We start from the raw sequence: 11,301 nt of genomic DNA on the forward strand, positions 1-11,301 counted from the left end.
AGCACACCGGAGATCTTTGACAAAGTTAGAAGAAACACGTTCGACATAACGCATTTGTGATTGTTATTAAGTTTTCGGTAGTTGTTGAGAGAGTTAGTATTTTTGTGGCCAGACATGTGTATAGATTGTATGTCTGGAACATTGCTTTCTATTAGTTTCTGGCATTGAAATTTTCTCATGATCGAGTTTGTAATGCCTTTAGAAGCCAACTATGGCCAGTTTGCTTTCATAGCCATATTGTACATGAGTAAGTTAAGCTTTTTTGCCCCAACTGCTGCCCGTAAAAACCATTGCTCATTTATCCCAGGTGCATACACGTAAGTTACAGGGTAAGGTAAAATAGATGGTCAAAGTAAATTAATTAACTCGAACGTTTGTTCATATAACATTTGAAAATATTTACTGAATATCTATCTTGAAATTGAGAGTTAGCGTACATCCTTGGTTTTGCATTGCTTGTTTTCTTTTTATGTCCTCACATGTCCTTGTCTTCATTTGTATCTCGTTAAACTATAAATATTTTAGTGTAAGTTCGCAATCTTGATTTAATGAGATGTCTTCCCAATTGATGCTTCTGTGTTTTTCACTCCGTCCCCATACCCAAAAGTGCAAAGTATTGATAAACCATACAGTTTTCAGTAAACTTGTCGGTGTGCTAAGGTCCAAAAGCAAAGATTCAAACAGTTTATCGATGTCATCATAAGTGACGGTCTCAGTAGTTTTGGGTTTGTTCCATTTCCCTTTCTTCTTCAGATCATTCTATTTACTTTTTAGGGCCCTCTTGCCTGGTAAAGTTCAAGACCATGAACCAAGCTGCAATTGCATTTATGCCTTCTCAGACACCGTTCAAATTTCCCATCAAATATATGATAAATAATGGCTATAAAAGGTTATGTATCTTGTACCTAGGTGTATCAGCTCTCTCTCTCTCTCTCTCAATGTTCTGTATCATGTGTTGTCCACGTTGGAGAGACCTTAAATTATTTATCAGTCCAGTTCTTTATTTCATATTGCAATTTACGCTTTAAACCTCTGTGAACATAATTCTTGGTCTTTGTAATTAATTATCTCATTCATTCGGGTACTCATTCACAAATTCATTTATCTTTAACAAACTCAAACTACCATATTTGAGATATGCATCATTCTGTTTGCGCATACAGTATTCTTTAAATTCAACGTTTGTATTTTTAGTCAATATATAGGCCTTTTATTACCTCCCAAAGTTGTTGGCTCATATTCGTGTCCATCATTCTGATGAATCGAAAAGAATGATCTTGAGAGAATGTTATTTAGATCATGTGTGCTGACACTTTATATATAGAGCGTATGTCACTGTTTTTTTCAAGATATTTTTCTAGAAGTTGTATGTGTCTCAGTGTTTTACTTTTGGTATTCACATTTTCATGCTCTAAAACGAAGTTAATGACAAATTGTGAATCTGCTGTCTATGACTTTACTGTAGTAAATCTGCTGTATGACTTTACTGTTGTAAATCTGCTGTCTATGACTTTACTGTTGTAAATCTGCTGTATGACTTTACGGTTGTAAATCTGCTGTCTATGACTTTTGTAAATCTGCTGTATGACTTTACTGTTGTAAATCTGCTGTATGACTTTACTGTTGTAAATCTGCTATCTATGACTTTACTGTTGTAAATATGCTATGACTTTACTGTTGTAAATCTGCTGTCTATGACGTTACTGTTGTAAATCTGCTGTCTATGACTTTGCTGTTGTAAATCTGCTGTCTATGACTTTACTGTTGTAAATCTGCTATCTATGACTTTACTGTTGTAAATCTGCTATCTATGACTTTACTGTTGCAAATCTGCTATCTATGACTTTACTGTTATAAATCTGCTGTCTATGACTTTACTGTTGTAAATCTGCTGTATGACTTTACTGTTGAAAGTCTGCTGTATGACTTTACTGTTGTAAGTCTGCTGTATGACTTTACTGTTGTAAATCTGCTGTCTATGACTTTACTGTTGTAAATCTGCTATCTATGACTTTACTGTTGTAAATCTGCTATCTATGACGTTACTGTTGTAAATATGCTATCTATGACTTTACTGTTGTAAATCTGCTGTCTATGACTTTACTGTTGTAAGTCTGCTGTCTATGACTTTACTGTTGTAAATCTGCTGTCCATGACTTTACTGTTGTAAATCTGCTATATATGACTTTACTGTTGTAAATCTGCTGTCTATGACTTTACTGTTGTAAATCTGCTGTCTATGACTTTACTGTTGTAAATCTGCTGTCTATGACTTTACTGTTGTAAATCTGCTATCTATGACTTTACTGTTGTAAATCTGCTGTCTATGACTTTACTGTTGTAAATCTGCTTTATGACTTTACTGTTGTAAATCTGCTGTATGACTTTACTGTTATAAATCTGCTGTCTATGACTTTACTGTTGTAAATATGCTATCTATGACTTTATGTTGTAAATCTGCTTTATGACTTTACTGTTGTAAATCTGCTGTATGACTTTACTGTTGCAAATCTGCTTTCTATGAACGTTTTGCGTTTTTTATATCCTCACCTGATAATGATGTTTCTTAGATAAAAGTTGCCTGGAATTCAGAGACACATGTATTTCATTTGTTTCCCAGTAATCTGTCTCATGATTTGGTGAATTTCTTTTCACAGATTACTCGTTCGTGTTTAGCAAAATTATCATGAAATTTGTCGTCCAAACAATGTACTGAATACATGGAATAGGTACCTAATCGGTGGTAAACATTTACGAGCTGTTCACTAACTTTTAGTACATTTTCATTTTGTCTTCTCGTTTCGTCTGTTGTTCTCTTCTTTTTTAAAATATTATTTTATTTCACTCAGCCAAACAGTTTTTGGGTAAATTTCCGAAATTGTCGGCGTTCGTCTGATTTGAAAACAATTCCATCGAGTCAAACATAAAATAACAATGATTGCGTCTCTTGATGACCGAGACGACCTAACCAGTACGACCAGAATGAGATAAGAAAAGTAAAGTAAAGTTAACCAAAAAGCAAGATTCCTCTGTCACACGGGTGATGGGTGAGAAATACGTAAGCAATGTCCACTATTCTGATGGTGAAATCTCTCTCTCTCTCTCTCTCTCTCTCTCTATATATATATATATATATATATATATATATATATATATATATATATATATATATATATATATATATATATATATATATATAGTCAAGAATCAGTGTCGTACCTCAAACATTACTGCCATCTTATTTGTCCGTTTCTTTAGTTGATTGTACCAACACATTGAGAATACCCTATAGTACACTGCCTGCACCATTCTGACGACTGGTTCTGGATCACTTTTACAACTATTGCATTTTATTAAAAATGACAATCAATTATGAATCCCATTTTGTTATTTCTACTCTTTTCATAACAAAGAGTTATGTGTTTCATCATCCAATCCAGTAGCTGAGGATGAAAACAAAACCCACTGGATTATATTTCTCATCAAACACTACTTTTAGTATAATTGTTATTATTATTTTTATTATTATTATTATTATTATTATTATTGAATAGAACGAAATAATTAATGGACAAGAATGATGTCTTTCACGAGAATATCATCCGAACAGATAGAAAACAGATTATATTTCAAATGATATAAAAGATGTTAATTTATTCGTCCTTGTCATTTTTATTTTCTTCAATGATCATTTCTGAAGAAAAGTAGATTGTGTAACCTTGGAATGCTTGCATGAACGGCGTTTGGGGTGGCAAGTAGGGCGACCGCCCCAGGCCCCGCTCTTGATGGTGCCCCGCGCTTTAGGCCTACGGTCGTCCTTATGAGTTTGTCAAGCTATATTTTCCACCAAATCGCGAAAGTTGATCTAGTCTAGACATAATCAATGTTTGCAGTAGCATACCAATCGAGATACCGATACTCTGGCCCCGCGCGGTCATGGTCGGCCCTAGGCCCCGTGTACTTCTAACGCCGCATCTGAATGCTCGCATGGTGAAGAATTCACTTTGTTCCTTTGCGTGGCAAATCACATAAACACATCAGGTATATTCAAATTTATATAGAATCACTACGAGGAGTTAATACTATACTGATAATTGCGATGAGTTTTAATACAAACAATATCCGATGATGAACCAACCTATCTGGAATAATTACGTCCCATTGGTATAAAGTCTCGTAAAAGCTGAACAACATGGAAACGCATTGGAAACAAAAGCGAATACGGTATATTGCATCGAATGCAAATAATAAATGTTGTTTTAGTAGCTGCACATATTGTAGCTATACGATACAGGGAGGCAAATAATACTAAACAAGCGGGCACTCTGCGATTGAATATTTGCAGTTATGCTCGTGATGCTGCACATCGCTAATCAAACATGTATAACGGAATCCGTTGAAATAACATGCCAATCAAATTATAATGGAACATTAGTATCGGAAGAGAAAAGTTATAGAAATGGCAAAAAAGTCGAGAGTAGTTTTAAAATCAGTATCAAAAGGTAAATGCAAACTGGATTATTTATTTGAATGAATCTTTTAACAGGTAACAAAAATGTGAATGTTGTTGATTACTACATTAGTTTAAAGAACACCGATAACTCAACTATATTCGATAAATCCCACCAGTTGTATTAATGCAGTTACAATTTTATTAGATATTAAATAGTATAGTGTAATGTTATTCGTTATTGAAAAATAACTGCAGGTGTTCTATGCTATTTATTAAATGCAAGACATCAGTATAGTTAGGAAGGGAAGTAAAGTCTGCTCTTAAAGATTTTTTCCCATGAAACTTAAACCCATGTGAACATGTAGCATAAACCAGCGGTTGGTGTATATCAGTTATAATCCAGTGTGGAATATCTGATTACTTTTACTGTCAAGTGGTACTAGAAAGTTAATTAGATTTAGGCTTACACTACCTCTCCCCTCCTGAGTAAGTTAACATTAAAACGAAATATGATCTGATGACCACATTTCTAAACAAGCTACATCAGCTTCAGTTTCACAAGCTCAGTCTCTCAGGTGGTCTTGACAATCTTCCCGACCGTGTGAAATATCCTTTTTGACTGGTTGTCACTGCCTTGCTTTCATTTGAGTCAGTTAAAGTATCAGGGTTTGAAACAGTCACTCTGAGATGCTCCGATAATGTAGTAGGCATGGGAATTAAATTTCTCATATTACGTCGTATCTCTCACTCGTCAGTTACTACCATGTATGAAAGAGGTGTTGATGCCTCAGACTTAACAATGCCTGAAGAAAAATGATCTTTAATCCATACTTTATTCCCTACCTGAAGTTTTCTTGATATTTCGGACGCGATATCGACGATCATAATTTCTCTTTTGAGTTTGCCTTTGATAGTTTTCCGATTTCTTCAGTTTCATTAAATCTGACCATTTCGGTTGTAAGATTTTTGGTGCCACTGGCAAAGTAGTTTGTAATTTTCTCCCCATCATTAATTCGGCATGGCTGTATCCATTCGATAATGGTGTTGCACGATATGTCAAAAGACCTATGTAAGGATAGTTTGCTTTTTTAAGCATTCTTTTAATTGTTTGAACAGCTCTTTCGGCGAGACCATTGCTCTGTGGATATTTTGACTACTTGTAATATGCCTGAATCCATAATTTGTCGCAAATTCTTTTGGGTCTTGCGGATGTGTATTGCGGACCATTATCTGAAACCAATACTTCTGGTATACCGTGTCGCGCAAAGATTGATTTGAGATGATTGACAACTGCTTTTGAACCTGTGCCTTGCAATTTTGCTATTTTGATGTATCGTGAAAAATAATATTTCACCAAGAGATATGTTTGACCATTCAGTTCAACCAAGTCTGGAACGAATCTTTGCCAAGGTCGACTTGGAGATTCATTTGGTTTTATTGATACAGCTTGACCTCTTGAGTTTGCTGTGCAATTTTTGCAAGACTTTTACGAAGTGTTCTAGCTGTGTACTTAGTCCTTTCCACCAACTGACGTTTTGGTGCGTTCTCGGTATTTAACTATGCCTTGGTGACCATAGTGAATTCTCTCTAGGGTTTCTGTTGACGTGATTCTGGTACGACTACGCTTGTACCTTTCATTAAAAACCTGCCCAGTACGATTGAAGTTTTCCGTCAATAGCGGATTTCTCTGGCCACCCTTTTTCACAGAATTGTACAAGTTGTTTACAAATCGAATCATTTCGAAGTTCAGGCTTTATTTGTTCAAGTCGAATATTTGATTCGGTCAAATTACTAACTTCGAAATCAACATAGGCGTTAGTTTCAGCCTGAAGTTCTCTGTCACTCTCAGAGTGATAACTTAAAAGTGCTCTGAAGAGAGTATGAGCAGTTAATATATTTTGGCCAGCAACATGAAGTATACAAAAGTTGAATCTCATCAAACGCATTGTAAAGCGTTGAATTCTAGGGGGGTAAATCTCCCAAGATTTTTGTGCTCCTTAGTGGTACTATTGGCTTATGGTCAGTTTCAAGTTTGAATTCTGACCCAATTAAATAGCTACTGAAGCGTTCATATGCTCAAATGATTGCAAGGGCCTCTTTTCTATTTTAGCATAGCGTTGCTCAGTTTCTGTTTTACCTCACAATGCGAACGCCACCGGTCTTAATGTGCTGCCGTGCTTCTGCCGTAGCATAGCACCTAGTCCAAATGAAGAGGCATCTGCGGATACAACTATTCCTCTGTTTTTATTATAATGTGCTAAAGTTGGTGAAGATATAATTTCTTGCTTGATATATCTGAAAGCTTGTTCTTGATCTGGACCCCAAGTCCACGAGTATTTACCTTTCAAAAGCTCACGTAATGGTTTTGATTTTTCTGCTAAATTTGGACTAAATTTGCCAAGATGATTTGCCATATCGAGAAATCGTCGTATCTGTTACGCATTTCGGTGTTTCCATTTCAGTTATATCTTTGACTTTTTCCGGATCAGGTCGGCAACCATTTTCGTCAACAACATGCCCAAGAAACCTAATGGATGATCTCGAAAATGCACACTTTACAGCGTTCAAAGTGACGCCGACCTTTTGAATTGATTTCATGACCATTTATAGTCTTTCGTCACGCTGTTTCTGCGTTTCCCCAAAAACAAGAACATCGTCCATGTGATAGTATTCCGCCATATTGCTCCAGAGTTTCTGACATCCTTTTCAGACGAAACAAAATTTAGGCGCGGAACTGATTCCGAGTGGAAGGCGATTAAAATAAAACCTACCAAAAGGAGTAATGAAAGTTTTAAGGCGGCGTGAATCTTCTGACAGGTGTATCTGCCAAAAGCCTGAGTTTGTATGAGGTCTGGTGAAAAATGTTGCACCTGCTAGTTTTGCAAGGGATCCTTCAACTAATGGTAGTGGGTGGTTCTCTCTTTTAACTGATTCATTCTGTTTAGTTAGATTCACGCAAATTCTTACCGTGCCGTTTGGTTTCGGAACGACAATCATTGCCACGCACCACTCTTTGGGTTCATCAACTTTTGAAATAATACCCATTTTTTTAATTCAATCCAAATCTCTTGAACTTTATTTAATAAAGAGATAGGAACCTTTCTTGGGGTAGATAAGGCATAAGGTGTCGCATTTTTGTCCACAGTTATGTTATAGAACCATTTTGTTTTCCCCCAGACATTTAAACAAATTTGGGTATTTCTCGCGATAATCCCAAACTTAATTTATGGGTTTATCATGAAGTTTTCTTGCATTTTGTGAGTTTTGATCTGAGGTATTTACTGAGGATATATTTACCTGTTCAATAATATTGAGAGCCTGAATCGCGGACCTGCCAACCTAGAGTGCCTGATTCAGTCCCTTTTCAACAAATATGTCTTGTACACTGAACGCATTGTTCGATTCCAGTCCACATCTAAATTTTCCTATTACTTTAAGTTCTTAGCTTCTAAGTCAATACAGTTTTCGATCAGACTTTGATAGTTTTTTGTCTCCGATTTTTCGTAAATCCCTCTCAGGAATTACTGTCACATCAGTTCCAGTATCAATCTTGAATAAAAGTGAAGCGTTATTCAACCTCACTCGCGTTATCCACGACTGGCCTTTCTTTGTGCTGATAGTCCCTAGAAATCCAGGTGTCGCTCTCGATACTATTGTGCGAACTGCTGATTTTGACAGACAGCATTTTGTATAGTGTTCCCCTTTATTACACTTGTTGCATTCTGCTTCTTTTGCTGGACATTGGTCCCGAGAATGATCAAGTTAGTTTCCACATCTCATGCATCCTTCTCTGCTACCCTTATTCTGTTGAACTTTGGGACTTTATGTTTCTGCTTCCCACATTTCAGTAAAGACAATTTTACTGCATCCGTTTCAGTCATTCGTTCTCCAATTGTTCGTATAATTGATTGTTGCTTTTTCACAGCCTCATTTTGTCGAGCTTGACTAATGGCAGACTGTAGAGTTAGGTTTGCATCTAACTGCAATCTTTGCGACAGCTGTGAATCTCGCAGTCCATCTACAAGTCGATCTCTGATCATTTCATCATGAAGTGGCCCAAAATTACTTTTATCTGCTGTAATAACATTATCCACTGTTTCTCCCTGTTTTTTTTTTTATTAACTTTTGCCCTTTCAAAAATTACATTCCTCTTTGAAATGAAATATCGCACGAATTTATCCGTCACGGGCTTCCACTTCTTTTGATCTTCGTCTATCAGGTTGAACATAGACAAAATGTCATGAGCTTCACTTCCCATGGAATAAATCAAGGTACTCGCTTGAATTTCTTCCTCTGTTTTACTATGTCCAGACGCTTGACGAAAGCGTTCAAAGCGCTGAAACCACTTTCCCGAAGTTTCAGGTCTCGAAAAGTCAAACGTTTTCTGCAGTTATTCTTCAATAACAAATAACAATACACAGAGTATTGAACGAAATCAATAAAAAGTCTAATCTCATTTTGACTGACTTTATTTTACTATTAAAGAAATACATCTGATTTTTGGAAAATACATTTTGCGATACTTGATTTTATTGAAAACTCTCAAATTCTGAAATACTACCTTTCTGTAACTCCTCAGTAAATAAATCAGCCTGTATTTCTAAATTGCCGTTTTACAAAACATGAAGTATGTAGGTCAGACAATGCCTAAGAGCATCTTCAGATTCACAACAAGTAGATCTCTTTGTTTATGTTTCGAGATTTTTCCCCATCCTCATATACGATCATTTGCGTAGTGATAATAAAATAATCCTCATATTAACTTGGCATCGTTTTTGAAGTATTGCTCAACTTGTACCTTTGTTATTCTTTTCTCTTTTTTTCAATCAGTCATTTGAAACTCCATTTTTTAGAACAATGATTTAAAAAAATATCACGAACACATTTCACGAATTTCTCGTATATATACCCCCAGGATCCAGCAAATCTGTTTGGTGGCATTGATGTCTGATGCATTTGTCGGATGTTTATTCAGATTTTAGTCTCCTTGTTTCGCATAATCGAACATAAAGGTGTTTCTCGTATTTGGACAGGAAACGTAAATGTCATTTAGTTTTTGCAGGTACTGATGGAAACGTCTCAATAATTTAATGACGAAAACGAAAATTACAACCATGCAGCCGATGAAACACGGATCATGTTGACCAACTGCTCTATATGCGACAATAATTGATTTTCCACAATCCTATCAAGAAAATAACATGAATGCAATTTAATTGTCGTCCCTGGTCTATGGATCGTACTGACTTACATTATATGTATAATGCCTTATTATGTTAAAAAGGGATCATGTGGGTGCTACTATGAATAAAACAACCTGGCACTATATATATGAACCAGTGGAGCCAACTTCTTTGAAAAACAACCCAGCTATAGTACCAATAAATAATCGTTGATAAAGCTGCATTTCTGAGATAATTTATAAGTATTTTATTGATAAAGAAATCAGAAAAGAAATCAAGAAAACCGATGGCATGTTTGTACATACAAGAGCTGCTAAAACATACATGGCATTATTAGAATCACTGATATAATCCTACTTTGCTTAGCCAAGTTGTGCCTATTAATAACATTTGAATTGGAATTGTAGAAAGAATTAACAAGGATGTTATAGTTTCTAGTGGTACGAGATACTCATACTATGTTTATTTTATGTTTTAGTTACATATACCTCCATCACCATTGAATGCAACTTTCATAACTCTAAAGGATGTCCGATTAAAAAGTATGGAAAGTAACGAACCTTCAATAAAAGCTTCATAAATGTTGTCTTATTATATATATATATATATATATATATATATATATATATATATATATATATATATATATATATATATATAACAAACGTGCAAATTTCAAAAAATCTTGAGCGAAAAGCTTCTCTATTAGCTCTATTAGCTGTGTCTAATTAGCTTAGTAAATGTTTTGCCAACACATGAAAGACAAATTATTCCTGAGAAGGTAATCTGGAAGAATAAAAGGAGCTGTGGATGTTCTAACTTGGAAAAGTATGCATCTACGGGAATTTAAAGCAATTCGGGTGAAAGATTTATTAAAGAAATAATGACATTAAAAACATTAATATGTCTGAATCTTATTTTTGTATTACTGGATAGGAAGTGGTATGCTTGCATTATGTTTATTTGTACTGTGTGATCAAAATCTACAATTTCCAAACAGCAGTAAGATAAATATAAACACAATATTATCAAGGTGGGAAAAAATAAAAAGTACATTTCCAGTCAATGCAAGCAAAACTGAGAGTCCAAAATATAATGATAAGTAATATTTTCCGTCTTCATTAAGATTATTTCTTCAAAGATTATTTGATAAAGCAAGGAGTATTTCAGATGAAATGATCTTGACCATGTATAGGCTACGGAAGACATTTTATATTATAAAAGATTCACGAAATCAATTAATCCTTGAGAGTAACATTTTATACTGAAAATGCTGAAAATAAAACCCACCTGCAAATTAAACGATCAGAGGTATGTTTTACGACGATCAAAGTGGAATAACCAAATCCACCTTGTGGCAATTGGGTGCGTTTTGGTTATTTTTGGGTAAATCTTGACACTTTTGAAGCTATTTTTATTTGAGGTTCTAGGAGATATTTATAAACTTTTAACCAGCCTAGAGAGTAATCATGTCTTAATCGGAGAGAGTTTTAGATCAGTGCAATAATGTGAGTATATATATATATATATATATATATATATATATATATATATATATATGCACCACAAAGCTCGCTAAATATGGGTATGATGGCACTATATATATACAAAAAAAATTACATCTCATTTAGGGATACAAAACCGCAAGAAGTACACTTGTAAATT

Source organism: Sinohyriopsis cumingii, chromosome 6, assembly GCF_028554795.1.
Source record: "Sinohyriopsis cumingii isolate HCF-2022 chromosome 6, ASM2855479v2, whole genome shotgun sequence".
In the NCBI taxonomy this organism is placed as follows: Eukaryota; Metazoa; Mollusca; class Bivalvia; order Unionida; family Unionidae; genus Sinohyriopsis; species Sinohyriopsis cumingii.